Source organism: Grammomys surdaster, unplaced genomic scaffold (assembly GCF_004785775.1).
Source record: "Grammomys surdaster isolate TR1022 unplaced genomic scaffold, NIH_TR_1.0 204, whole genome shotgun sequence".
In the NCBI taxonomy this organism is placed as follows: Eukaryota; Metazoa; Chordata; class Mammalia; order Rodentia; family Muridae; genus Grammomys; species Grammomys surdaster.
In genome coordinates, this window is record NW_021604649.1 from 1,986,336 (window position 1) to 1,993,625 (window position 7,290).

At 45.1% G+C, this 7,290-nt stretch overlaps 1 pseudogene; it reads left to right on the plus strand.

The window, feature by feature from the left end:
• The first annotated feature begins 187 nt into the window (after positions 1–187).
• Positions 188–5,627, plus strand: LOC114624076 (annotated as a pseudogene).
• Positions 5,628–7,290: the final 1,663 nt, after the last annotated feature.

A 7,290-nucleotide genomic window follows, 5' to 3' on the forward strand; every position in this document is an offset into this window, starting at 1 on the left:
GGAGAGAGGGGGAGGAGAGAGAGAGAGAGAGAGAGAGAGAGAGAGAGAGAGAGAGAGAGAGAATAAGCTCCCAAACACCTGTGAAGCCAGTATCGCTCTAAAACCAAACCAGGTAAAGTGGCTTTATCCCTGAAATTCAAGTCATAAGTGCAATAAACCATATAAGCGGAGATAAAACAAAACTCACATGATCATCTCAATCAGTGGCAGAAAAGCCTTTGACAAAATCCAACATGCTCTCTTGATAAAAGTCCTGGATAAAATAGAACTAGAGAAAACATACCTCAACACAGTAAGAACTAAATACGAGAAACCTACAGCCAACATCATCCTAAATAAAGCAGAAACTTGAAGCAATCCCACTAGCATCCTGTAAAAGAGAGGGGTGTCCACTATGCCCGCCCCTTTTCAATACGGTGGTCAAAGCACTAACTGGAGCAATAAGGCAAGAGGAGGAAATAAAAGGGATATGAATAGGAACCGAAGAAGTCAGACTGTCCCTGTGTGCAGATGACATGGTGTTATACATAAGAGATTCAAAAACTCTACCAGAAAACTTCTAGAAACCATGAACAAATTCATGAATTTGATAGGATACAGAGCGAACTTTCACAAATCAATGGCTTTTCTATACACCACTGTGATGGTTTGTATATGCTTGGCCCAGGGAGTGGCGCTATTGGGAGGCGTGGCCCTGTTGGAGTAGGTATGTCACTGTGGGTGTGGGCTTTAAGACCCTCATCCTAGCTGCCTGGAAGTCAGTCTTCTGCTAGTAGCCTTCAGATGAAGACGTAGAACTCTCGGCTTCTCCTGTATCATGTCTGCCTGGATGCTGCCATGTTCCCACCTTGATGATAATGGACTAACCTTCTGAACCTGTAAGCCAGCCCCAATTAAATGTTATCTTTATGAAAGTTGCCTTGCTCATGGTGTCTGTTTACAGCAGTAAAACCCTGATTAAGACAACCACCAACAAACACATAGAAAGAGATCACAGACACACTCTCACTCACAATAGTATCAAAGAAAAAAATATCTAGAAATAGATCTAACCAAGGAGATTAAAACACCTTTACAATGAAAACCTTAAACCTGTGAAAAAAGAAGGATACTGGGAGATGGAGGCACATCCCACTCACTGCACATGGATTGGTAGAATCACTACTGTGAAAATGATGATGCTACTCAAAGCTGTTTAGAGTTTCAGTGCCATCTCATTCCAAGTCTCCATCTCACTCTTCGCAGAAATATAAAAAAATTACCCTAAAATTCTTACAGAACTACAAAAGATCTAGATGGCCAAATAACCCTGAGCAAAAGGGACAATGCTGTAGGGAGTACTGTTCTAGTTCTCAAGATATATTACAGAACCACAGGGAGAAAAACAGATGCGGAACACAAAATCAAAGACCCAAACACAAGCACCCCTAATTTCAGCCATTTAATATTTGACAAAGATGCCAGAAAATAAGCTGGAAAAAAAAACCCAGCATCTTCAACAAATGGTGCTGGAAAAACTGGAGACAGAGTGATCAGGGTTAAATAACAGTAAGGATGTCTAAAAAGTCGTAAAGAATCACACCATTAGCCATCACCTCTAATATACTTACCTTGGTATATAAAGATACATATACAATTTAAAGTAAAATATCCCATCTGGGCTGAAAATGCTTCCTCCAAGAGCCAAAGATCTTCTACCAAAAATCCTGACAGCAGGCATGAGAAGTTAGTTCTCTTTAGAGTTGGTCAGAGTTGTTCAGTAGATTCCCAGAGCATTCCAAGCTATTGCCCCAGGTTCCTTCACTCCCCGCTCCCACACAAGAGCCAGAAGATACCATGTGCCTCAGATGCAGGGCCCAGAAGCCCCTGAGCTAGAACTGAGCTGAATTCCTTCTCCCTGAGGACTAGCTTTCGTGATACAAGAACGTACCAGGCAAACTTCCAAAGGAGGGAAGCAACCAACAGTCCTACCCAGCTATGGTGCCTATGAACTACAACAATGATCAGCACAGCACAATAACCATAAGAGTTCAATAGTGACATTTGATGGTACCCAAAAGTGCTCTAATTGGATGTAAACTGGTCAACCAGAGGGAAATCATATCTGGTATTAAAAACCTGGCCAACAACCCAGGGCTAGCGAAGTCGTGGATCTTGGAGCCCAGTCCCAACTGATAGGCTCTGAGATCATTATAGAAGTGTGTGTGTGTGTGTCATAAAAGCCTGAGGAACAGGGAGTTTGCTGCGAGATTGTGTCTCCTAGGAATGTCAGAAGCTCAGTCTATGAAAGTTCACCATGGTTGAACAAACATGAGGTGAACAAAGAAGACATGCTAATGTGGAAGGGGGAAAGCTTAGGAAATATCAGTCCTGCATGTAGAACTCCAGGCAACTAAGGAATGCTGAGAGTGAGAGAAGTACTCTTTCCCAGGGAAGAACATACAACACCAAGTGGTCAGCTCTGAAAAATATACATACAAGTAACTTTATACAGACTGAGAAGGTAATTGTGTATCTAGGAATATGTGCATACATGTGTACATACACACAAATATGTAAATCCATTCAAATCCATTAAAGAAATAAGAGGAAAAAAGGCCACTAAAATCAGGAACAAGATGAGGATGTTCATTCTCACCCCTCCATTCAACATAATGCTTTAAGTATCGACCAGATCAAGAAGACAAGTGATGGTGATAAAGAAGTCAAAATGCCTTTATTTTCAGAAGATGATTCTATACATAAGAAGCCTTAAAAAGTTCAGCGGAAAACTCCTATAGCTGATAAACACATTCAGCAGAGTAACAGGATTCAAAATTAACACATAAAGATCAGTAACTTTCCTATATACACATGGCAAACACAAGAAAGCTGTCACGGAATAGTACCATTCACAGTAGTCTCAGATAAAGTACCTTGGGAGAACTCTAATCAAACTTCTAATGTGGTTGTTCACAGAAATGGAAAAGATAATACTAAATTTCACTTGTCTCGTTGCTCTAATAAATACTTCAAATATTATGTTGAATGGGAGGGAGGAGAGTGAACAGCCTTGTCTTATTCCTGATTTTAGTGGCCTCCTTTTCTTTAGTGAATGTTACACACACACACACACACACACACACACACACACACACACACACACACGTATTCTTAAATGCATAAATAAAAGCTGCTGTACAATGTTACTTGAATGCATACGTTTTAAAGACTGACCATTTGGTATTAGATAACCAATTGGTGTGCTCTTCCCTGGGAAAGACTAGTTCTCTACTTTCAGCATTCCTTAGTTTCCTGCAGTTGTTTGTGTAGGGCTGAAATACGGCCGGGCAGTGGCGGCGCACGCCTTTAATCCCAGCATTTGGGAGGCAGAGGCAGGCGGATTTCTGAGTTCGAGGCCAGCCTGGTCTACAGAGTGAGTTCCAGGACAGCCAGGGCTACACAGAGTAAACCCTGTCTCGAAAAACCAAAAAGAAAGAAATACAAATGACCCAGGATACATCTGTGACACACTCCAGGTATGCTATTATTGGACATACACCTGAAGAATTCAGTACCCTAACAAACACCGAAACACCTGCTCATTTATATTCACTGCTGCCCTAGTCACAATAACCAGGAAATGAAAACAACCTTGATGTTATCAACCAAGGAAGAGATAATACAAATGTGCTGTATTTACACAATGGAATATTAATTAAGCAAAATGAAATGAAGAAATTCACAGGGAAATGAATGGAGCTGGAGAGACTCATTTTGAGTGAGGTAACAGCCACTTATCCCATTGGATTTAAGTTCAAACCCACAAGATAAAATGCTAATTTGTCACCATTTTTAGGCCGAACCCCTATGGCTAGGTAGCTCCTAACCTCTAGTGGACAACTTCTTACTATTGTTTAGCTCACTGGACATGGTATGAAACCAATTCCTAGTGAGTTATTACTACATCAATAAACCCTCATTAGAGAAACCTCTTTTTGTAATATATGATTGTTAACCCAGAGACTCACAACTGGCCAAGGTTGGACAGTAAGATACTGTAGAATGCTGACTAGAACAGACATACTGTTCGAGTTCTTCCCAAGGCTCAAGGATCACTGGCGAAGACAAGCCAGAAAGAATATAACAGTCAAAGGTGGTGTATAAGGCCAGTTTCTTCTGGACACAGCGTGGCACATGTGAACTCATTGTTTTCCCCTCCTTTTGTTGAAAATAGATTCTTGAGGGAAGAAGGAAGCAGAGGGAAGAAGAAAAGAAGGAGGGGTGGTGGTGCCATGATAGAGGAGCAGGGGCAGGGGCAGGAGGAGGAGAGGGATGGAGAGGAGAAGGCTCTTGGGTGACATGGTACTCTGCTCCTCTAGGCACTAACTAGCCCTCTGTCAATCAGACCTGAGCACCCCCAGGATAAAAAAGCCAGTGTGGGTACCAACAACCAAAGCTACATCTCTACATAGGACACTGCAGTGGATAGCCTCTGTGCTGCAGTTACAAATTCTAGTGTAAGTCCTTGCCCAGGGAGTTCTTGGTATCCCAGGGTCCCAGTTACTGCCTCTGCTCCACAGGCAGAGGAGAGCACAGGGCGTTCAGCCTTTTCTCATTCTCTTGGGGACAGTGTCAGATTCTGGCTGATATGGACCATCATCTTCCTGAGCTGCTGCTGTGTCTGCCACCACCGCCGAGCCCAGGCACTGCCTTCAGACCCAGCAATGACAGCATGAAATCAAATTGATGGTCTAACAGGAAGTCCACAATTACTCATTGCTGCCATTTTAGTTCAGGTTTTTTGCCAAACAATTTATTACTTCCTTACAAGGATGTGATGAACCTACAACACCTTCTCCACTGTACAGCGCCTTCCAGCTACAACAGCAGCTGCTGCCGCCTCCTCAGCCTCACCCTGCAGGTGGCAGCCCCCAGGTACTGGTCTGCTCCATGGTCCCCAGGGAGCACAGTTCCTTTGTCTGGACTGAGCAGAAGCAGCAAGAGAGCCCCCCTCCCCCACTCATCCCCAGTGTCCCTGACCCCCAGCTCTCTGAAGGGTCTGCTGACTGGGCAGCTGTTAAAGCCCCTGGAATGGAGTCTACCGGCTACGTGGCCAGCCACAGGGAACTGGACCCAGGGGCCTTTCTGGATGAGGATTTGGAGTGTAAGGAGGAGCTACTGAAAGAGTCAAGCTCTGAGCATGGTTGTGTATCTCCCTGACAGCAAAGACAAGACACCCAGCAGACACTGATTCTTCACAGGTGACTTGGGCATTGAGGTGTGTGGTGTGTGTGTGCGTGCATGTGTGTGTGCAACCTGGGTTACCATGACGATGATTTTAAAGAATTCAATACAGTCATAAGTGATGCTCTGGATGGGCCCCTGGACTTCTGCGATGGTTGTCACACAGGCCTCCTTTAATGAAGACAGAGGGCTCTGCCTACTTCTCTGAGGAGCAGGCTTGAGATCAAGGGCAACCCCACTTGTCACAGCTGCCTGTTTGCTTGCTGTAAAAGATCATTAATGAACAGGATTCACCAAACTTTATAGCGCAGCTGCTCCCCCAGCTAGAACAATCCCTGCCTGTGTCCAAGAGCTTGACAACAACCAGGGTCAGGGACACCCACAAGAGAAGAAGCAATTGACTTTTGGAAATGGTACAGCCACTTTGTCCTTTTAATTTTCCCCTCCTGTGTCCCTTTCTCCACATCTCCACGACAGATTTGATGCCTCCTGTTCTCAACAAAAGCACAGTGTTGTAGACGACTGAGAAGCTGGTTTTGTGACTCATTCTGTGCCCCTGTCATTTTTAGACTTGTATCTCACCGACCTGCTTGGCTGAGAAACAAGTATTTAGAAAGCCCCCCCCCCTGCCCCGTCCCTGTCCCCTCCGATGATGGGGGCTGGGGCTGTGCTCTGAGCTGCTTCTCAGTGTTGGAGTGAATTTGTCAAAGAACTTCATGGCGTCTCAGTCTGGGCAGAGACAGTTTATCTTGGCCCTGAGTGAAGAAGGAAACCCTCAGGGGCCCGGGGATTGTCAACCGTGGCTGCCAGTATCTGCAGAGCTGGCACTGGTCTGATCCTGTGGGAGGGCGAGAACAGATGGGCAGGTTGATCTGACAAGCCCCAGGTGGAGCATACACATCTGTGCACTGTAGAGGGGGCCTTTCACAGTAGGCTTCAGCTGCCTTCAGCCTTGCAGTTCAGGTATAGAAGATCATACAGTGTTCTTTGTGTCTTCTTTTAAAAACAAATAACAAAGGCTTGCTGGAAACAAGGACCGTAACAGTAGGCAGGCAGGAATTCTCTTCTGGAAAAGGGAATTCTACACCTCTCCCTCAAGTTGGGTTTCTAAGAGTCTGACTACTGTTGGGCTAGGAGAAGGAAGGGTCAACAGGCCTGGTGGTGGTAGCCTTAGGCCCTTTATGAGTGGAGGCCTAAGTTTGGTGACTAGTAGAAACATAGCCTCTTCCACCTTTGTCTTTTGTCTGTGCCCACAGGTGATCAGTGGTCCCTGCCCATCCTGAACACAGTCTGCAGTCTCCCTGTCCTCTGTAAGCAAGGCAGCCTCATAGCCTGGCCCTCACACAGTGTTTTCACTTGAGTTCTGTCATTTCTGTATTTGTTTTAAACTGACCACCTAGAGCGAATACCTGTGGTTCTCATGGCCGTCCCTGCCCCTTGCTTCTTGGAGGTTTTGTTAGAGTTTCCATTGCTATGAACAGACACCGTGACCACGGCAACTCTTATAAAGGATAAACATTTAATTAGGGCTGGCTTACAGGTTCAGAGGTTCAGTCCACTATCATCAAGGAAGCAACCATGACAACATCCAAGCAGGTATTGTTTAGGAGAAGCTGAGCATTCTACATCTTCATCTGAAGGCAACCAGGAAAGGACTGTCTTCCAAGCAGCTAGGAGGAAGGTCTCCTATGTATGTGGCCCTGAGCCCTGTGAAGATACTTGGAATGGCCCATTCTGATCACGTTAGCCAGACATCTGGAGCACGTATGGCTTTCTCAAGGTAATTTATTCTATGCATTTACTGTTTACTGAACAACTGTCTGACTGCATTTGGGTGTATTCAGCAGCCTTGTGGATGGCCGCACCTGTGTTTGCCAGCCACAGTGCTCTCCAGGGATGAGGCTTCTTACAGCAGCTAACCACTGCGATTTGCACATTGCTCCATAGAGACTCAGAGACCTGCGTTCTGTTCCAAGTACGTGGAAACATTTGGAACCTGTCTCCCTCCCTCTGCTGCTTTCAGACAGAAGCTCCATTGAGTCTTGAGTGACAAGCTTGGACTGG